General features: G+C 38.2%; 1 protein-coding gene across 6 annotated transcripts in view; it reads right to left on the reverse strand.

Moving 5' to 3' along the window:
* The window catches only part of pcbp4 (poly(rC) binding protein 4), a 96,804-nt gene that overhangs the window by 52,831 nt on the left and 20,276 nt on the right, over positions 1–23,697 (reverse strand). The gene's annotated exons all lie outside the window — the stretch shown is intronic.

The following is a 23,697-nucleotide window of genomic DNA, read 5'->3' on the forward strand; positions in this document are numbered from 1 at the left end:
CAAACAAGCTGCGTGTTAGGCTATAAGCTCTAAATTACGCACATCGTCCCAGCGTCTGTGTGATATCTCAGTATCGAGGATAATACCAACCTTTTAAATGTCAACCTGACAATCATCTGTTTTCATTTGCATAACAGATACTTCTTTTTTTAAAAAAAGCTCAGCATTTCTGAGCAGATGTATCTGTTTACGTGGCTGGTTGGGTTTCATAAGATTTGTCCGGGAGCTCGGACCTTTCTAAGCAGCTGTTGGAGCAGTCAAATATCTCATTTGCAAAAGAAATAGCTAGTAAAATGAGAAGAGAATGAGGCTGATCTTGAGGCTGATTACGAGAAGCTAATGTGTAAGTAGGAGAGAAAATGCACATCATTTAAAAAAAAAAAAAAAAAACATCTATTAAAAAAGACTTTCCTTTCAATCCACTTTACCTGTGTAGTCCATTTCTACCCACTTAAACCCTCAAATATTTTATTCCAGTCTATGTAGGATCCTGAAATGAGGTCATAATTTAAGGTTTAATCTCCGAGTCGGAAGCTTAGGGGGAGAATTGCATAAGCTCTTGGCTCTGGTGTGCCGTCTGGGTAGAATATTGGAAGAAAAGGGCATGAAGAGAGAGAAAAATAGAGAGACACTCTGGCAGACATCACCCATTTTACACCATGGCATCACTGTGTGACATTTCTAATCATTTTTACTGTTCATTTTTAATCAGCAGAATTGCTCTAGTTACATGAATCCACTGTAAGCCTCCAGTCCAAGTATAAAGTCAAATAGTTAAAGGAAAAAAAAAAAAATATCAAAGACAAAGTACTTGTTATCTCATAGATCGCTAAGTAGCCAAGCTGAGTCTCGAGTCTGCGTCGCATAGCTACATCGCATCCTGGAACTTTGAGTGCGACGTTCGTACCAAACATCTGGATTTGGATTTCTCATTAATATGCTATTGAACATCGCTGGGAAATGGTCAGATGGTGCTCTTTTGATTTTCGGAGCTAACAGCAAAGCCTGATGGTTGACATTGTTGAAATTTGTTCTCTTATTCAAATCCATTGTACCTGCACCCAAAATGTCGTCCTGTGACATTATTGCTTCACACAGCTACCAAGTTCTGATGGGAATAACGACAACACAGTACCAAGTAGCAAATTAGCACGCTATTAGTATCTCTACGCTTATCACAAATTATTCATTATAAATAGAATTATAAACATTTTATTGTGAAGGTTTCCTTTAAGTGCTTCAGTGGTTCTCTAGCATCTCTGGGATTTGAACTCATAACCTTCCAGTCATTAGAACAGAACCTCAAGAATATAGTAACTGCTAGCTTTTACTTTTCCCGATCCATTTTACTGCCATTTATTAATGGCTACCAGTCTTCTTATGGTACATGCCACATAGAAGAACAGCTACGTGAACGAATTTCACTGTACTTCCTCCGAAATGTTTTAATCCCAAACATTTTAATAAAGTTTACTGTGACTTTACTATGCAAAGCACTGTAAGGTGCATGTATGAAATATTATTATTATTATTATTATTATTATTTCTGCCTTCAGAGACATCATTACAGCTCCAGCACAGGTTAACTACAGGCTCCGTTTTCATTCCCGCTTGCTAACTGGTGATAGCAGGTGTGTTTGCAGGGTTCACCATATTTCCATACGAATGACAAGTCGAGGCTAAAGAAGAAAAGCAGGGCACAAATGCGATGGAACCCGAAATGAAAAGATGAGTGCGCCTCTCACAAGCGGCATTGCTAACGAGGCCGGCTTGTCTGAATTCGCTAGTACGGGGTGTTAATAATCTGTCACTCGACCAGTCGTGTCTGGACGCAGAGACATGTTCAGTCATTAGGGTATAGCCCTCATTTCTACCGTCTGTTTCATTTTCCTCTCAACAAAGTCTCACAGCCCAATTAAACAGACGTTTTGAGGGGGACGATTGCACGTCGAGACTAAGACACAGCGCCCAGTGATTATACCCAGACAGTTCTGTCCAGCGAGAGAACAGGCTGGATGTCTTTCAGTGGCGCTAATTGATGAAGCTCCTATGCTGTTTCTTTGTTTAGAAGCACTGAAGAACAATGGGCAGAAATTAAAGGACTTTTTAGTGTCCTGCTGTAACTGAGGATATGAGCCAAACTGTGGCACGTAGGATGATAGACTGTCATATACATGAAATTTGCCCAGCACTAATTAAGTAATACCTTAAACAAAGAACTAATCAACTAATGAAGGTTTTTTCATCAATTCACCAAGTCATTGAATCATCGGGTATATCAGAATGAAATTTACTGTTCAATTACTTGAATTTTCATAATAACATTCATAGATTTGAAGATCAACATTTGAAAACTTTTAGCCTAAATTTTGACATTTTATTTGTATGTTAACATCCATGTTAGAAATTCCTAAGAGTCACTATTGTTAACAGCACTGTTGTACCCTCCGTACTGTAGTGAGCGCATATAGTGAACAGAACCAGTTTGAACTCAGCGTGTGCATAGGGCAGGGTAAAATCTAAATAAAATAATTCCTACATGAAGATGAGTGGCAGATGGTACAATTTTCTGTGGATGCTGTGGGTTGTGTAAACTAATTATCTAACCAATTATCAGTAATAAGAGGGAAAAAAATCTAAAATCTCCATGATTTCCTGTCTGTTGCACTATAAAATTATATAGTAATTACTATTTGAATGCATTCAAATACCAAATATTATACTTCAGTGAAATTTAATGCACTTTTAAAGAAATCTGACAGCCTTATTCGCCAAATGATACACGGCTCAAGAGGCATTTTTAAGCTATGACACAGGTGTATGGTTCTTCGCAATTAGAGTATTTGTACTGTTTGTTCAGCCTCTGCTTTTGCTGTGAACCTCTTCAAAGCACAGCTCACATAACACGCTTGGCCACTCAAGGCCACTCGCTGTAATGTGGCAAGTTTAACCCCCACACTGGTGCATTCCACCTACGCTGCTACTGTTACAAGTGATCTCTACTTCTAAATAGGATGGGGGACAGGACAAACAGGTGTCTTTTTTTGCAAAGTATTTTTACACGCCTTCGTTTTTTTCTGGCAAACAGAGTGAGAGGACACTGGGTTCAGAAAGGCATGATGCGAAGAGATTGCAGTGTTTGCCAAGCCGATTCTTCTCCAGTCAAGGGAGGGGCTGGTGGGATTAATTTTGGTGACCTGATGACGCGAATGAGAAGAATCTGTCGCAGACGTCCTTCAGCACGCACAGTGGAATTTCTATTACAAGCCACTGTGCTTCATCACAGCGGAAATGAATAATTGAATCGCTTTCAGATGCAGAGCTGGACGGGGTTAAAATCCTCACTTAGTTATCGTGCCAAGCATACATAAGCACTTCTACACACACTTCGGTTACTGTTTCAGAGTGCTGACCCTCATATGTGACAGATTCATGGACTGTCTCTGGGGTTCAGCGTTAGGATGGTCATCATTCCGGCTAATGTTCAGGCCTCTGTAGTTAAGTTTCAGCCTTGGGCGTGTCAGTGCTTGCTGTGACAATGCGAGTGTTACCTCACTGCTGTGGCTTTAGTGACATGCGAACTGTCTTAAACAAAGGTTTAGGTTGCTTTAGGAAAGTTACTGATGATTACCCAAGGGATGAGTCACTGAATCTCTATCAGAACAGCTCTTCTGATCCACTCCATTGATACAATGAACATGTGAGGTTTACTGACACAGCCCATAAAAGTAGGACAGAAACTGACATAAAGCACAGCACCGTTACACCTCTGATGTTTCGCATAACTTGGCAACTAAAGCTTATAGAGAGTGGTGTGGTTTTACTATCATGCATTGGCAGGCACTCAGAGCATATATATTCAGTTTTGATTTTGTCATTATATTCAGCAAATTTTTAGATTCCTTTAATTACTTTATTTAAAAAAAAAACAGCCTAGCAATAAAACTAGAGACTTTCAGAGCAAACGTTAGTGATTGTCTAGCACTCAAAATGGCTGATCACCATTGTTCCAAAAGACCAATCAGTGATCACCATTGTTCCCAAAGACCAATCACTGATCACCATTGTTCTCAAAGACCAATCATCGATCATCACTGTTATCAATGACCAATCACTCATCAGCACTGTTCTCAATGACCAACCACTGATCACCATTGTTCTCAACAACCAACCACTGATCACAATTGTTCCTTGTGGCCAATCATTGATCATCATTGTTATCAATGACCAATTACTGATCACCACTGTTCTCAACAACCAACCACTGATCACCACTGTTCTCAACGACCAACCACTGATCACCATTGTTCTCAATGACCAATCACTCATCACCATTGTTCTCACCGACCAATCACTCATCATTGTTCTCAATGACCAATCACTCATCATCCTTGTTCTCAATGACCAATCACTGATCATCATTGTTCTCAACAACCAATCACTGATCACAATTGTTCCTTGTGGCCAATCACTGATCATCATTGTTATCACTGACCAGTTACTGATCACCACTGTTCCCAGTGACCAAACACTGATCACCATTTTTCCCATTGACCAATCACTGATCACTTTCGTTTGTCCCAGTCTATGACATGGCGACTTCTAGTGAATGTTTGAGGATGCATTAGTTACAAAACTTTGACGGGGAAGATGAGCTAAAATAAAGATTGATTTGTCATACTGGACACAATTGTATAGTATCAAGCACTTAAAAGTTACACTTACAAGTTCATTATAGTAATGTAATATTTCATCAAAACCCAGTGACTTTTGCTGCTTCTAAATGTCTTCTAACTTCTATCATTTTTGTCACCATACACTGACTAGCCGAATAAGCAAATAATATTGTGTGCCCCACCCTTAACCTCAACTAACCTCAGCAGAAAACACTGAGAGCTAGCATGTGCTATTTCACTCGGAAACACTATATGTCACATTGCATAAAATGATTTCTGATTTCTGTTTGTCTTTAATGGAATAAAATCTATCTATGGTTCTTATCAACACTATACATCTGAGATCATGCTATATGATAAGTGACTAGATTTTTTTTTGTTTTTAGCATTTCCAAAATGCTACCAAGCTAATTAGCATTCTCTTGTTAACCAAATCAGGATTTTGTGAAGAATATTAATTTATACGTAGATACTTAGCAGCATTATGCAATCAGGGAGCAAGACATACCATTATATTTGCCAAGACTTCAAGACTCTAAGACTTTTCTTGAGTATATCATATTTATTAGCACTAAAATACCTCAGTAATTATGTAAATATTGTTCTTCAGACACTACACAAGCCAGATTCAATCTGAAATGTATACTACTGCTTCACCCTCAATGATTAGATATTTTTCCCAAATGCTATTATTAACTAAAATATCAATACATTGTTTAAAAAGTTAAATTAGCAAGCTTTTGTTTTAATAGTGCTTCACATCAGACCTTATAGTCTGAGATCTATCAATTTAAAGGTTATTACTAATTCAATAACCAATCAAATATTTCATAGTTGTAAACTAAATTAATTCAACATTTAATATCATTGAGTGTATTATAAAGGATGTACTGGAAAATAAATTGTCTTTTATTTATATATATATATATATATATATATATATATATATATATATATATATATATATATATATATAGCCAGTGGGGATATGAGCAGCTGAGTGAGTTTGATCGTTTTAGCTGCTGCTCCAAAGGGCTTGTAAAGAAGCACAAGAAAATGACTTTTGTCCCATAATGTTCCTTTAAATGGGTTTTACTTGATGACCTCAATTATATAAAATAAAAACGACATAGCTTTAAATTATGTAATTGTGCCATATTATCAGGGTAAAATTATAGCCTGGAAGTTCTATGAAGTTATTACAATATTGATATAATCTGATTTTTTAAACGGTGGTGCAGCAGGTAGTGTGGACGCCTCACAACTCCAGGGTCCCTGGTTCGATCCAGAGCTCGAATTACTGCCTGTGTGTTTCATATGTTCTCCGCGTACCCGTGTGGGTTTCCTCAGGGTCCTCTGGTTTCCTTCTCCTCCCAAAACATGTGTGTAGATGGACTGGCTACTATACATTGGCCATAGGTGTTAATGAGTGTGTGAATGTGTGTGAATGGTGCCCTGTGATGGACCGGCTTCCCATCCAGGGTGTATTCCTGCCTCTCACCCTGTATTTCCAGATCCACCATGATAGAGTGGTTACTAAAGATGAACGAATGAAATAGAACCTAAGCTTTAAATTATGGAGTTTTAACATGTAGCAGGTTGAAACCTGTTTTTTTTTTATCAATTTATTTGTTCTCATAATATTGATATAATCTGATTTCTTTAAGCATCGCCTTTTTTGGTATATCAGGCAGTGGTTATGCAGATCGCTTCTACCCAGGGGTGATGTAATGGTGACGGCTGAGCGATTTAACTAAACTTGCACAAACACATACACGCACACGCAGAAAGCAATACAGCTCTGTCTTCGCCAGACATTGACAAAGCAAATAGGAAAGGAAAGAAAGAGCTTTGTTCCTCCCAACACCCACCCTCCCTCCCCATGTGTGCGTGTGATCACTGTAATTACTTTGACTGTAATTGTAGGGGTAAAACTGAGGTCTCCTTTATGGAGACTGTGAACACTGTGTGTGTGTGTGTGGATGTGTGGATGTGTGTGTTGGACTGTTTGATCCTACTGTGACAAGTATGAAGCATTCAGACTCTGTTTCCTCTCTTATAATACTCTTCTGTGACAAGTGCACCAATCTATCAACAAACCTTCACCGTGCATATAACAGATCTGCATTTCTATTTAAGACATTGAATGACTAAGGTTCAAATTTTTTTAAAACATTTTTTTTTACATTTTTGCACCCCCACACCCCTTCCCATCAACTGAAAATGAGGCTTTTAAAAACGTCCTCATAGGTGGCAAAATCTTAATGTTTTCAGTTGTCACCTGGCCTGGAAAATGCTTTTTGCTTTTTGGAAGTATGCTTTTTGAAAACTCTAAAATATTCATGTGGCCTAAGAAGAACTGAAAATCACACCAACAAATTTCTCAAGCAGGACTCATATCTCTTCTCCATTGATAATCCACACCACAACACCTTAAAGGTCAGTACCCTCACACACCGGCAAGTCTAAGTTATCGCTACGTGTCCAGGAAAGACACTCATTACATTGTCTAAAGCTTTGAAGAGGATTATCATAATGATGACTCTTCCGGTTCTTTGAGTTCAGACGACTCGCTGATTCTGGTGTGGAGAATCGTGGGTTGATTTCAGAGGGAAACTGAATTGCTGATGCTTTTTGTAGCTGGGGCAATATTTACTCTCTTCCTCACTGAGAGCCAACTCGGAGGAAACATGGCAGAATAAAACGAGCTATGGAGTGGGAGTGACAGTGAAATGACACCGGTGACCTTGGCCACTCAAGGACCTCATGTCTAGTGGAGATTTATAAGAGGAGCCGGAAAGTGACTCAGAGAAGAGAAACAAGCGGTGGGAGGAGGGATGGATGGGGAAAACATTGCTCTGTGTTTAGGAATTGATCTAAACTGGTAGCACACTACAAAGACACAGAATTGAATCCAATAAGGCTTGGTAATATGACAGTATAATCATATTGTGAGAAATTATGCCACAATTACGCTTTTCTGAGATATCACAGATATTGTCAGTATTGTTAGAACACCGGTCGATTTAACTGTTTTTCACAATATCTGATTGGGTATTACGATATACTTTTGTACTGCTGGCCCCTAGGATAATATAAAAAGACAAATTTAATTTATAGTGATACGATGTGTTTGCACACATTTTCAGGCACGAATAGACCACATTCCGCCTGAATACACTTGCAGGTTCTATACAAAATTAGCGCAAGACCAATTTGAGTAAAGTGAGCTTCTCTCCTTCAAACATATGCATTCGAAGGCAGCACAAAAAAGAGTGTGGATTTGTGATGTGAGACTAATTACATATTCCATTCAGTGAACTAAACTTTGGGAAATTAGCCAGTTTTGATCAATCCAATTCAATCCCCCCATTCCAATAGACCAACAAAGGTTTGCATACTCTTAGGACAACATGAAAAGGACACATTTCATTTATTGCAGTAAGGCATGTAGGTGTTGGTGATGTACTATGCTGTTTTCAACCATTTTAAGGCCACATTTTGCACAACAAAATGAGTGCTCTCTTGCAGTACTGGGGTTTAAACTCACAACCTTTCAATTGCTAATAAATATTCTTAACCAATAAGCCTTTAATATATACATATATGTGAATGTCATGTGATCACCATAATTGAAAGGTGGAACTTATTGTAATGCTTTAAATTGAGTACAAAGGGCACTGTGATGTGCAAGAGAACATAATTGATGTTCATATTGTCTAAATAAATGAATATGGTGGAAATGACATAAAGGCTATGCAGTATGCATGCCCAGCTTGGCGCTTTCTGTCATTTTTCATTTCATTGTGCATAGGAAAAATTTGGGTATCTGACTGAAAATGCTGATGTGGCCAAAACAAAAAAATATCATTTTCAAAATTACCATTGTTACTGTGGACCAGACCATAGACACCCAGTGCCAAGCGCAAACTCATTCGCATAGTCTCGGGATGACTCTCTCACACGCGCGCGCAAACAAATAAGCTGTTGGAAGGACAAAATGGATTTGGGTGCTAAACAAATGTGCTCTGCTGGGGTGTTCTACAAATCGTTCCTCTCGATTTGGATGCTGAGGAACAATTCAGTCCACACATGCAAATACCAAGTGCACTCTCAAGTCATGTTAGATCAGACTTGAAGGCTGATCAAAGAGCATAAACAACCCCCTACTGTTTTACAGACTTAGCTAATCAGGGGCGCAAATCAGACAGGAAGCAAAATCGATACCTCCAGTGGTGAGCGAATCAGGTTGAGCGAGTTGACAAATCTCGGCATAACTCACGATGTCCTGGCAGAGCGGCCACATAAATTGTGATCTGGGGTCAGTCTCATTAAGTCAAATCCCCGCTTTAATTATTAAACTGTGTCTCTCGCATACATTCGGAGTGGCTGTTGTGACTGAGTCGAGGCCAGAGGATTATTCAAATGACGTTGGACACCGCAGAACATTTGAATGTCAACACTCGACTTTCACTGCCTTTGGGGAATAGACGAGACAGGCCGGAAGTGATACGATGATACCATTCTAATGTCGTCTGGAGAGGGGGGTGGATCTTGGGTCGTGTCATTTTTCATTGGTATTGATCCTCTGTGACTGGACTGACCTTGACTGGAAGTATTCCTAAAATCTCCTGCTTCAGTAGAGTCCAAAAAACTGAATCCACTGCTAAGAACTGATTTTATTTTTAAAATTTTATAACATATATATATTATATATTATAACATATATACGTTCTCTCTCTCTCTCTCTCTCTCTCTATATATATATATATATATATATATATATATATATATATATATATATATATATAAAATATATATATAAAATCCTAAAATCACAGTGTATATATCTGAATATTTTATATCTGAATTAGTTTAGTCTGTCGAATTGATTAAAGTTCTTGGTGGTGGACTCATACTTTCAGACTCTACTTACTATATATGTAAAAAAAAAGAAATGTAAGAAACTGTATTCATCCTGGAAATCTACACTGATTGTTTACACTGCCTTCATGAAGTGCATTCAAGCTAAACAATCTAGAATGAGAAAATCTAATAATTAGTTATAAGTGAACTGAGAAATATGTGATTTTTTTATTATTATTGTATTAAAAAAAATATATAGATCGAACTGAAAAGGCTGATCTTGGTCACTCTAATTAGGCACTTGCACTTGCAACACCTGACCCGTGCTCATTCATGCAGTCCAATCGGCCAATCACGTGGCAGCAGTACAATGCATACAAACATGCTGATACAGGCCAAGAGCTTCAGTTAATGTTCACATCAAACATCAGAATGGGGGAAATGTGATCCAGTGACTTTGACCACGACACGGTTGTTGGTCCCAGATGGGCTGGTTTGAGTATTTCAGAAACTGCTGTTCTCCTGGGGGTTTCGTGGGAACAGTCTATAGAGTCTATACAGAATGGTGCAAAAAGAGAAAAGACATCCAGTAAGCTGTAGTTGTGTGGGTGGAAACGCCTTGTTGATGAGAGAGAACTGAGGAGAACGGGCAGATTGGTTCGAGCTCATAGGAAGGCTATGGGATTAGTAACTCAAATAACTAATCTTTACAACTGCGGTGAGCAGAAAAGCAGCACAGGACACACAACATGTTGAACCCTAAGACAGATCAGCTACAACAGCAGAGGACCACATTGGGTTCTTCTGTCAGCCAAGAAACAGGACAGTTGAAGATTGGAAAAATTAACTAAAGCTTTTGACCTGAATCTGCATGATTTTGTGCATTGCACTGCTGCCACGTGATTGGCCGATTGGACTGCATGAATGAGCACGGGTCAGGTGTTCCTATAAACATGGCCAGTGAGTGTATGTGCACAGTTCCAAATCAAGTCTAAGGTAAAGTAAAGCGTAAAGGTACCTAAATTAAAGGTACATAATGTCTCCATATAATTTGTGGAGCTTTAGATTAATGCATGGCTTGGTTTGTAGGGTAATTAGCGAAAGAGTTCATGCTAAGCCTCAGAATGACTTCTTTCTAAAGTCTTCCATACCTTATAAATACACAAATGCTCATATCTGGATAATAATTTGATGGCAGCAGGATTCCAAGTACTATCAATATTTTCACTATTTCTGAAATAGCTGTCCTCTGGGCTGTTTCCGTTACAGCACCCACTTTGATGTGTCAGGAATCCAAATCTCCGTATCAATGTCCCAATGGTTCTGCTCATGCCTCGACTCCCAGCGCTCCCATCTTGTCTCCATTTTTTCTCATTTAGAGAGGGAAACTCCAGCTGAGAGCAAGCGCTGAATTAAATTTGTTCAGTGATCTAGCAAGGCTGGGACTATGAGGGCTGAGTAGGTATTTAATGAGTAGAGGCAATAACATGGAACTGGCATTTTTTTTCTTTTTCTTTCTTTTTTTATTTAATTAGATTCTGCACAAAGGCAGTGCAGTTATTATCCTTCCTCAGCCCTGTTTGGGTTTGGTGTGCCCTGTAGGAAACTCCATTTCCACTCTTCTGCGTTGAGATCTTATTTCTCTCAGCTCAGCCTCTTTACAGGCTTCTTGCACATCAGCTGCTGAGAAGGTCACCATTTGGAGAATATTGGCAGTGAGAGAGAGAAAAATCTCCCCGCCTTCTATTCTTGTTCACCTTTTCTGACTTCTGCCCTGGCATGGCCTGAAAGCCCGGGTGATGGGAGTGTAAATAAAGCGGAGATTGAAAAGAGGAGAAAAGCAAAAACGAGCTTGGTTTGGGAGTTATTGTTTATGTGGTTTTTTCCCCAAGCCTGGAATTTGCTAGATTGACCAACGCTTTCTTTTTGTTAGCAAATCTATTACTCAAACTTGTGATTTTCTTTCAATCAGTGGGCAAGCAGACATCAACGGAAGGTTTCATTTTTCACATCTTGCTATTAACAAATGTTTTATGGTGGGTTATTTTGGACTTTTGTGAAATTGAGCACAACAGCACCACATATGGTTGTAAGAAAAAGACTATTTTTCAGCTTGTGACTGAGAAGATGCATGTGAAATACAGTCGCAGGTGTAATGAAGGTGAACAAGATGGATAATTTGCTGTATCGTACTTTTCCCCCAAAAATTTGGAGGATACTTTGGAGGAGAAACTAAAAGTAGACAGACTAGACAGATTGCACCCACTGTCCAATCGAAGTACACATTACACAAAAGAACAAACAACAGAAGCATAAGCTTAGTGTTTCTTAGTTTGAAATAAAGGGTTACAACTTTTGTGTTTATCATGTTTGGTATTTAGAGCACACACAGCATCAACCCAGGGACCTTGTGATATAATGCACTGCTCAGCCCTATTAGTTTTCTTGTGAAGCTATTGATAGATATTACATTTTAGCCGCCCACTTAATATCACAACCAGCCATTACTGCTTGGGTTAAATGAATGCTACTAGATGAAATGGCCACGCATATATACAAAAGCTCCTGCAGTGCACAGAGATTAGTGGGGAAAAAATCCAGCTCATGTTAAGCAAACACGGGCCAGTCACAAACTGACCCAAATACATAAAATAATTCCACAGCAACACATTTGGATCGTAGCAAAGCCTGGGTATTTGAGCTTTCATTATTCCGCCTCCTGCCTTTCCAAGAAGGTGGGGTTTAAGACTAAGATCTAAGCTAGACAGTGCTCTCCAGTGACAGATGTGTGGCTTGGTTCCGGGACTTGACACTTGGACCCAATGGAGTGTGTTGCTAAAACAACAATATGTACCACCCACGGCCTCCGGATTACTGTGAATTCCAGCACTGCAGGTCAAAACAAAACCCTGCAGCCAAGAATTTCCCTGCCAGGCACTAAATCTTTTCTCTCTTTCAATTTTTCAAATATCAGTTTCATTCACAAGTCAGTCTCCTAGGCTTTTGAGGCTCATTGGAGGATGAGTCCTAACAACAAATAATAACACAGGACAGTTTGTCCATATTGAATGTTGTGTTAGGGGTTAGTCGGTTGTTTGAGTGTGGCTGTTTGGGAGCGTGTCTGTGATCTCAGGGAATCTCCTCAGCTGTTCCCGCCTGGACAGCTGGACCCCAGAGGGGGTAGAAGGGAGGGGATTGTGGGCTCTTCAGACAGCTCAGTGGAGTCAGCGGGATTCAGCAAGATTCCTAAAAGCCTGCTCCGTAAAAGCTAGATGTAATCCCAGCTCATTACTCCAGACCGCATTGTGTTGTGGTTGTTCATCACGCTGGCACACGTTTCAACATTTCAGTGGCATGAAGGCTGTCCAAAATGAATGGCATGTGGTAAAGCAGTTACAAGTTCAAGTCCTACCAGATCTTCATTTGCTCCAATATTTAGGACCACTTTCCTATACAGATAAAAAGGACACTTGGTCCTTTAATCACATTTTCTTTCACAATCCTACTAAAAATGTTTCTAATAAAAATATTCATTTCCCGGTTTTGAGTTGTTGAGTATGCCTCATCTAGCAAGTCTATAAATAGATCCAATTAGATTTTTATTTCAAGTGTTCCCTGTTCAAAAAGATTATTTTCACAGCATATGCGATAAGTAAGTATGAAATATGATATTGGGTGAAATTTTGCTTTTAGACTAGACGCAGATAAAAATAATCACTGAAAATCTTTTTTTCTTTCTTTCCTAAAGAACCAACCCAACCAAAGTTTAAACAAGTCCTTCAATAAATACAGCCCTGTAGTTGAAAAGTGTGGTGGTCAGATTCTCATCTTTTCTTTCAGCTTCTCCTTAAGGCCTAATGAGGTCTACAGAGAATGTGAGGTTCCTGATCTAACCACAAAGACACTCTGTAAAAGCCCTGTCCTTTGACCTAGTGGGTGTGCTGAAAGAAAAGTGGGCACAAGTAAGACTAAAGGTCTGACTAAATAATTAAGGATTAACACAGAGGCCGGCGTGGGGTTAATTACTGCACATGCTAGATTAAGAGGCAACACACTGAGCCATTGGCTTTTCAGTGACAATTGCCATGCCATTAGTAGGCACGAGAGAGATGGCACAATTATCATATTGAGATACTTTTCTAAGACAATAGGTATAATTATGGTCATTTGCCAATTCCTACCCACTAACTAGCTCTCCCCTATCATACAACATGCTTCTTCCGAGGCATGTGAAGCCAGTTTTTCGAACTGCTTAGAGAAAAGCTCCGCCCTCTTCCACATACATGACCTCACTGATGCCCACAATTGGCTAGTATCACTGTGATTGACGGGGGAGGGAGTAACTGCATCCCTCCCACCCCGGCAAACATGGCTGTGGCATTGTCAGGACTCGAACTTCCAACCTTGAAAGCTTATCTATTTTGAACCACTTGGGGGCCCAATTAATACATTGTTTTTATCAAGATGGGTAAATTAAATGATTGTCACAAAAAGATTCAATCAATAACTTGTTACAGTGACTAGCACTGAAATGAAGAAGCTAACCTGACACGTTTACACGCGACAAGAGAATGTCACAGCTCATAGCTGAAATGTTTTCCCAATGACTTTCTGCTGTGTTGTCGAATCCGCGAACATCATGTGCTTCATCACCAGAGACATGACTACTTGCTTTTGTATAAAATATTCAGACTGTTCTATTATAAGTTGTGATCAGCAGTGTTAATTACTGAATTGCATTTCTTATCACAGATAAGCACGGACGTCAAAGGTCATTTAAAATCTGCCATTATCTATAATGTAATTTCATACTGCTGGACAGAATATATAGTGCAGGTTAATTTTAGCCTTCAGTCCGAGTCTCTTTCTGACAAGTAGTGAATTACAGGTCATATCCTGACAGACAGGCTCATTTAACAGAACGAATGGATATGACAGTCAATGCTTATTATCACAAACCTGTGCTTTAATGGATAGAGTAAAGGTTACTTCACCCGCTGAGGCTTGTTACATTTATATGCAAAATCTTTCACTCGTATTTCTAGTATTTATGCAGGCCAATTAACATTAACCAATCTATAACATAACATAAGCTAAATTACACACTGAATTGAAAGCCATTTGCTCTGAGGTCCAATTGATACTCTTGTATTCATATTTTTTTTTTTTTTTTTTTTTTTTAAATACATCTCCAAGAACACCACTCCAAATAGATATTCTGTCTTACAGCAGTGCATAAATACAGGTTCTGAGCACTTGTTTGCTGACATCCAAATACAATGGGGACGTGTTTTCAGGGCGCGCGACGCCAAACCAAAGCTAATTAACTGAAGGTGACCCTCTGATTTATTTACATTCTAAACAAAGGAGCTGCACAATACCCTGGAAATCAATCACACCAGATAATCCAATTCTCTAAAAAGGGGGAGCGGAGGGGGCATCATTCATGGAAATTATTTTATGAGGCTTAGGCTATGGCTTTGGTTAACTCTCTTTTGAGTCATGTGCTAAAAGAGTCACTTTCATGGTGACGCTGTACCTTTTTAACCGGAGTTAACGGGAGAGATTTTAGTCTGAGCACGAGGCACAAAATAATTGCCTCATTTTCAGATTTTTTAACCTTTTTCATCAATAATGTGCAAAGGATAGAAAAAGGAAAATTATTGATAGAAAGACATTATTTCTATTCTGTTATCTCTACTCAGTTAACTACACCCAATATCCATTTTGTTTTATTTTTCATTTTAGGTAGAGGTTCAATAGGCAGGTTATAAATCTCTCCATATTGCACCATATGTATAGTTGGAAAGCTTATTTTTAAAAACATGATATAGTCCAAGTACACACATTTCCTTGAATGATGTGCTGCAAGTTTAATTGTTTTCTGGGATTCTGTCGGTTACTAATATTATGTTTATCAGCTGTTCTATCAAAATGACTTAACAGGCTACGTATATCCACATCATTTCACAAACATCAATTTTCTATATCAATATATCACAGGTTTATATGATGTGCTCGTTCTAATATGTTAACGTTTCTATAGGAACAACTTACACAGAGCTTTGTAAGGCAGAAGCTCCACATAATCGGATTCAAAAACGTGTAATCGTTCTGTGACGAGACTTTTATTTAGCATTTTTGGAAGGAGTCTCCAGTTTCACCGTTTTCTAACAGTCAGAGATAAAGCTGTAACTTTACATTTTCCACTACATTATTTTGTCTTATTAACATCCAGAGAGAAAAAAGAGAGGCTGGTGAGGGACTGAATGTTTATAGCTGTTATAATCTTAGTGATAATAAGAACTAACTTATTTTGCGGATGTTCCACGACTGTAACTATAAACAGATAAAAAGTACAACATAAATGGCAAAAAAATCTAAAATAAATGAATAAAATCCTAGCTTTGGAAAATCACTGTGGTATGAGAGGAATAAAACATTCAGGGATGTGCTGTTATTGGAAAATAAACACGGATTACACTACCATGTCGATTATTTTCCTACAACAACTCACCCTGTTGTGTTTTATTCCTTACATAATAATCCTTGCTTCAGTTTTACCTTAGAGACACCCAGTGTTAGTTAGTATAACCACCCTAACCATTACAACCCAGTAATTACAACCTGAGTACAACCTCAGTCATTTATTTATTTTATTTATTCTTGAGGCTAAGAAACAAACCATGGTCGCAGCATGGCAAAATGTTTTTTTACTTTTTTTTTTTTTTTTTTTTTTTTTGTAAATCATCTCATTATTAGTTATTCCTTCCTAACTCTGTGGGGTTATTTGGGATTTAATGGGAATTGGTTGTTAGGCCATGTCACCTTAATTGTGATTTACTGCTGTTTTCGTGTGTGTGTGTGTGTGTGTGTGTGTGTGTGTGTGTGTGTGTGTATGTGTATGTGTATGTCTGTGTGCTTGATGGAGTAGCCTGACATGCTGGACGACCTGGCCTCATTAGTAAATGCCTCCCCTCGTCCTCTAGGAAGAACGGCGTCATGTCCACTGATTAGCCACTTGCTGTTTTGACTCCCTGTTCATTTTGTCAAAAATTACAAGCTAATGAAGTATACTGATGTGAAGTCTGTCAGTCTAGCGCTCTGGCTTGACGCCTGTACTCATTATTAAGTAGTAACCACTCAAGTGGATGTAAACGGCACGCTAGCATTACAGCACAGCAACAGGAGAAAAATCCATATCAGAGACTCTAGTGAGTAATTAGTGAATTCTACACTACTGTTAAGTCTTTAGAAGAATTTGTTCACAGTGTCGCAGGATGCTAATGTTCATCATAGCAAGTCACCTGAGAACCTCACAGTGCAGCTAACTCAGCAGTCTCGCTGCTAGCATCCTTTGTGTGCTTCTGTGTTGTTCCATGTTTCACTGACTGAGCAGGCTCGCTTCCTCCGTCCCCCGAGGACAGTGATTTCAGAGATAGCCAGAAGACCCTGATTACCTCCGTCCCAGCTGGCCAGACATCCTTTCCTGCCTCATCTGTCTGCCCGTTAACCCTCAGAGCACCTATTGATTTTTGTCCATCGCTTTAAGTGGCTAGCTTCTTCATGGCCTTTGTGCTAATTCCTCAGTTACTCAGTACAATACAAATGCGAGCTTTCCTGTCTCATGAAATTCTCCAGGACAATGACTCGCCATCTGTTTGATATATATGGTGAGAGACGCCCAGAGTTACAATAACGTAACCAAAAGACGTTGATGCAGTTAGCAGATGTCAGACCTTTTACAGCAAGGATTCTCAAAATTGAGTGGCCAAGGAGTACTTTCAGTGCAAAGATTCAGTGTAAAGTCCCCTTGAGAATACAACACAGTTTTCTTTCAGCAATATAATGCAATAATTCACATATTATACACATTAGGCAAATGTATTTATTGGGACTAATGGAGCATTATACATTACGGTAAAAAGTATTTTTTTAGTATAATTAAAATTGCAGTTCAAATTAATTCAGTACTTGAGCTTTAGATTCCATTAGTATGACTGGCAGAATGGTAAACCTATTCGGTTGAAATATAACTGTAATAAATTAATAAATTAAATTAATAACAACTTTAGTAGCAGTTTAAGGTACTCAGTGTTGCCATCACACTATTATAAAAACACACTAGTTTTTATTATTAACTTTTTTAAATACAGTTAATACAATGTAGTTATTTATATATAAATAATATAATTATATTAGAATTATATATAATCCTATTATATATAAATGATTAATATATAGTATTGTACAGAAGTATAGACACCCTATTTCTTTCAGTGTTAGATGTTTATTTTATGACTTCTGCATTATTGAGTCAGTACAAAAACATTTCCATTTCCAAACATCACTTTACCGACAAAAAAAACCTAAATGTTACAGAAAACAATGTATGTCAGTAAAGAAAACATCATATTATGTAACAGACCACTTTTTTTTAGGGAAAAAAAAAAAAAACATAATTAAAGCTGTTTGGTTTTGCATGGAAAAAAGAAGTAATTATCTATCTATCTGTCTATCTATCTATCTATCTATCTATATTTTAAGAATTTATAATTGTTTAATACATTGTTTTCTAGAAGTCAGTAGAGTTATTAGTGTACACAGTGTCTAACTTCTTTGCTAAAACTGCACTCTATTTTGTTTGTTTCTTTCCTTTTCATCATTCAGGAGTGACCTCGTTTTCGGTACATATATGCCTTTTTCAGCAAATATACCTCGCAATGACATTGTACTCATAATGGTGCACCCTGAAAGCTCAAAGCCCCTGTACCTGCCTTGCATTTATATAATCTTTATATATTTTATATACAACAGAATACTGACCTAATATTGCAGGTGGTCACAAGAGACCCACAGTCAGTGTCTCACAATTTAATCTTCAATTAAAAGCACATATTCTACCCACTGTTATTAATAATTTGACTTCGTCTTCCAGGGTAAATTTGACTATTGATAAAAATATATATGTATACAGTAATGGGCAAAAGTCTTAGGCACCCTATTTTTTAATACAAATTTTGTTATAGATTTTTATTGTATGACTTCTACATTATCGAGTCAGTAGAAAATTAAATGTTACAGAAAAATGTTTGTATGTCAGTAAAGAAATCAGCATATTACGCAAGAGAGCACTTTCCAGACAAAAAACATAATGAAGGCTGGTGGATTTTGCTGCAAAAATAAGAAGCAAGTGCAGCAGTCAAAGTCTCCAGAAGAACTGTGGCTGGTTCTGGAAGATGCTCAGTAACACTTACAGCTCATTTCCTTATAAAACTGCACACATTGTACCTGAGACTACTAATTTTTTTTAAAGCAAACGGTCATCACACCAAATATTGACTTTGTTTCATTTATTACTGTTTACTGCTGTTTATATATATATTTTTTAAATGTAGAAACATTAATTTCATTATTTTTGAAGGCATCTTTGCTCTACAGCATTTCTTTGCATGTGCTTAAGACTTTTGCACAGTACTGTATATATTAGTATAAGGATGATAGAAGAAATAGATTGAATTATAAAATGCAATAACACCGCTTTAGACCTGTATGCCTGCTGTATGTATAGATTCAAATTCATTTGTTTGTGAGCTGCTGCATTTTACTATATAGAAATGATAATGTACTAGAACAAGCACTATAACATAATATAATATAATATAATATAATATAATATAATATAAAATTAATTCCAGTAGCTAAATTCTAAATACCTTTAAATATACTTCTCTCTCTGTGTAGTACAGCAAGCTTCTGAGTCCGATATCTCTGAAACCCACATTAGATGATGACAGCATCTTCACATGTACTTCACATAATAATTGTAAAATTTATGTTCAAATATCGGCAGAAATGGGGAAGCAAAAGCCCTCGCCCTTCTGAGATGATGTGATATGTGATCCATTTATTACAGTACATTTAAAGCAGCCAGTGATTCAGTACAATACAATACAAGAACATTACCCCATAAGCAGGAAGGCCAGGATTTTGTAACCGGAGTCGTTTGGCCAGGCTTGCCTCCTCACCCAGGCATTTTTTTTTCTAAAATTTCTCCACCAGTCTGCTGCTCCTTATTTGATTAAGCTAATGGACATCTGGACAGCGATCAGGGCCGTCCAGCATTTCCGCCTTAGCACAGATGCACCAACACAAAAGGATCTCTGAGATGAGGCTTTTTAATTGATGGGCGACAAAAGACAAATTGTTAGTATTTTTGCAGTGCAAGATATCATTTCCTCCTAATGAAATCTCTAATATCTTTGGGCTATGTGCCAGCTGATGATAGCTTTCATGTATTTGTAACACAAACATGTTTTTCCTTTCTCTTCTAACAATCTAACCTCTCAATTCGAATTAAACAGCATGCACCAATGGTAGCTTTTCAAAAGCAACTGAAACAATTAAGCTAATGGATATCTGCACTGCCATTACTGCTGAAACCCCAAAAACTCCAGCTCCATCCACTACCCAGCCTGATGAGTAGGCTTTCTTTAAATACCCTAAAGGCTAATAACATTACAGCAGACATTATACAGCATTTGCAGCGTGACCTGTGGCAGGCATCACAAGAGAAAGACAGACTGCCAAAGGGAATCCATGGAGAGCCATGGCCATGTGGCCCACTAATGACCCACACCCGTGTTCACATTGAGTAATCATGTGATAAAAAGACTCATCCCTTTTTTTAATCACAGAGCACTTCGAGGGCATCGGGGGCCTTCAGAGTCCTCTGCTTCTGCATAGTTCAAACTGAGGCCTTCGTTTCAAGCATTTCAGATTTAGCCCTAGTGCAGTAGATGTTCTGCTTCTCAAATAAAACTCCACAGGGTCTTTATAGCATTGCTGTTTTTCAAATCAGTAGGTAGAGGTATAGAGTTTCTTTCTGTGTGTTTTTTTTTTTTTTTTTTTTTAAATTTGTTATAAAGATAACCAGCAAGTCCCAGTTTGACACTCTTAGGTTATATCTAGCATCCTTAAGGTTTCATCTAGCAGTCTTGAGGTTCTATCTAGCAGTCTTAAGGTCTCAAAGTTCAGTCTAGCATGAACTTTGTTCTGCAAAGTTCTGCAAGAATGCACCTAGCATTCTTAAGATTCTCCTTAACATCCTTAGAATTCCAGCTAGCATCTTTATGGTTCTATCACGCATTCTTAAGAATATATCTAGCAGTCTTCATGTCTTAGGGTTCAATCTAGCATCCTTAAGGCTCCATCTATCATCTTTAAGGTGCCATCTAGCATTCCTGAGGTTCCATTCAGTATCCTGAAGGTTCCATCTAGCATCGTCATCTTTATGCATTCTTTGGTTTGTTCCTCTGGGACAACTTTTCAAAGATTCCACAACAAGAGATCATATCTTGTACTGTTCTACATATCAGAGAACCCCTTCAGGACTTTAGAACCCTTAACTGTCAATAAGGAAGCTTAGGGAACCCATTTTCTTAACCTTTGATGGACACTTTTCTCTTTTTTCTCTCATTTTCTTAACACTTGATGGACACTTTTCTCATTGGGACTTTGTAAAATGCCTGGCCTATTGCTCACTCTCATGGATGAATATCTCCTAGCCTCTATTGTAGGGTTCAACAGAGAAACATCAAAGGTTCCACCAATGGGTATAACTTAAGAAGGGTACTAAAAGCGTGTAGGAGTGTTTATTCTTGTTTACCCAAGCTGAACGCCAAACTTTGACTTCCATTTTCACTCAATTCTCACCAGTCTTCGTTCTCGCCACCTGCTGATGTTCTTTCCAAACCTGACCCTTATTAGCGTTATGGTAAAAGTATGGCCATACAAGTGTAGAGCCTACTGCTTGGCTGAAAATCCTATCAAGTCCTTTGACCCTGCTCTTGGTGAAGGTCACGTCTCCTGTCTGTCACCCTACACCACTTCCCTTAGCTGATGATGAAGCTTGCAACCTGAGAGCCTTCGAGAATTGTTCTTGATCGATAGCCTCCTACCAGCAAGCTGCTGCAGGTTATGGATATTTGTGTTACCCCCACCCCCTAGCCCCCGGCTTACCGGAATTCTTCATCTCATAAAGCGATGCTGAAATGTATACGGTGTGTTAACCGATCGATCTTGTTTTTCCGTTTTTGTTTCATGCATACCAGGATGGAGCAAGAAACAAGCAAGATGAGGTTCTGAAATGGTAAATAAACCTGCAAAGTGTTTTTTTTCCTAGTGGGAAAGACAAAATATTTTTAGGTTACACTTCCAAAATCGTGAGAAAGATTTTGACAGCTGAGGTCTTGTGTACGCTCTGTTAGTAGACGTTGTGTGACTTGGGAAGCGTGTATGAATTTCTTAATGAGATAAATACATAAATTAGCATATCTAATCAAAATATAGTTTTTCATCTTATAGCTATGAGGAATCCTGAAAAGGGTGAAATGTTAAGACAAAGATAAGCCCAGAACAAAAGACCTTCACTCCTTTTTTTTTTTTTTTCTTTAGTCTTCACAATCTAATGCAATCCTTTTTACTGTTGTAAATGTACAAAAAGAGGAGTCAAGTAGAGGCAAATGTCTTTTGGTATTTTATCATTCTTCTGCTCATTACCTGATCTCTGTCTAGTCCTGCTTCTCTGGCTAGAAAATCTTATAATGACAAATTACAGAGATGTACATTTTGTCCTTGTGCCTAAATTGCTTGTAATGCGAGCTGGTCTATTCTTAATTCAATTCCATGCACTTCGATCTCGCAATGATGCTGCGCCTCTTTAGGCTTTCCGGTCATCCCAGTATCTCTGAGCTTTCCGGAGAATTCAAGCACCTAAAAGAATATTATATTAGCAATCAGCAGACAACCACGTGAAGCTATTTTTACTTTGAAAGCACCCCTGCTTGTGCCCAAAACTCTGTCAAAGAAAAGGATTGTTTTTAAAGAAACCCTGAAGTTATGTATGAAAAGCATTGTACAAATAAAATTTGTTACTATGATCTTTTGATAAAACAAAGGAAAGTACCTCAGTGGGAATAATCACTGTATAACTAGTGATAAAATGGGATGATGATGATGATGAAGATGGAAGCACATGATGGGAGCAGAGCTAGCCGAAAGGCCAGAGTTTAGACTGAAAATAAACCGATAGCAATGAGCAGAATCTTTTCAGTACTTTCAAACAGATGTCCTGTTGATCCAGATCAATATACAGCAATGCAATTTCACTATTTCATCTCAGCTCAGAACTGAGTGAACATGATCTAATCTCTTTTTTTTTCATGTGCAGTAAACATTTTCACCCATAACATATTGTATATAGAATTAAACAGTATGTGAGAGTACTTCAGTTTCAAACACACACTGAAACTGGGCAATTGAAGATTGGAAAAATGTCACCAGGTCTTTTTTCTAATCCACAAATGTATGGTTTAGGTGAACCTCTGCTCAGTGTAGCTTCAGATTCCTGTTATTAACAGGAGTGGAAACTGTTGTGGTCTTCATGTTGTATCCCATCCACCTCAAGGTTTGATGTGTTGTGCATTCGGAGATACTTTTCTGCTCACCACGGTTGTAAAGAGTGCTTATTTGATTTACTGTAGCCTTCCTGTCAGCATGAACCAGTCTGGCCATTCGTCTCTGACCTCTCTTATAAAAAGGTGTTTCCACCTGCAGAACTGCTGATCACTGGATGTTTTTTGTATTTAGCACTATATGTAAACTCTAGAGACTGTTCTGTGTGAAAATCCCAGGAGATCAGCAGTTTCTAAAATACTAAAATACCATGCCATGTTTGCATTTATTTCCTCAATGTAGTGTTTGATATGAATATTAACTGAAGCTCTTGACCTGTATTGTGCATGATTTTATGCATTTAGCTGCTTCCAGCTGCATATGACTGCCTGGTTGGATAACTGCATGAATACTGTACATAGATATACTGGATGGATGGATGGATGTGAATCCAGGAAGCAACTGCAGCGTACTTCAGTAATAATCGTACATGTAGTAAAGAAATGACGTGTACTACACAAGGTAGTAGCGGTAGATATTTTAATGGATGTTATTATAATATTCTGTTTAAATATCAACTGGTTTCACCTCCTACAGCCTCAGAAGCACTTTGCTTGCACAGCTGATGAAAGACTTTATGTATTATGCTTCATTTTTACAACATCTACTACGTATAGATGTAGAGAGAGAGAGAGAGAGA

This window comes from Pangasianodon hypophthalmus, chromosome 20 (genome assembly GCF_027358585.1).
Source record: "Pangasianodon hypophthalmus isolate fPanHyp1 chromosome 20, fPanHyp1.pri, whole genome shotgun sequence".
NCBI classification, from domain to species: domain Eukaryota; kingdom Metazoa; phylum Chordata; class Actinopteri; order Siluriformes; family Pangasiidae; genus Pangasianodon; species Pangasianodon hypophthalmus.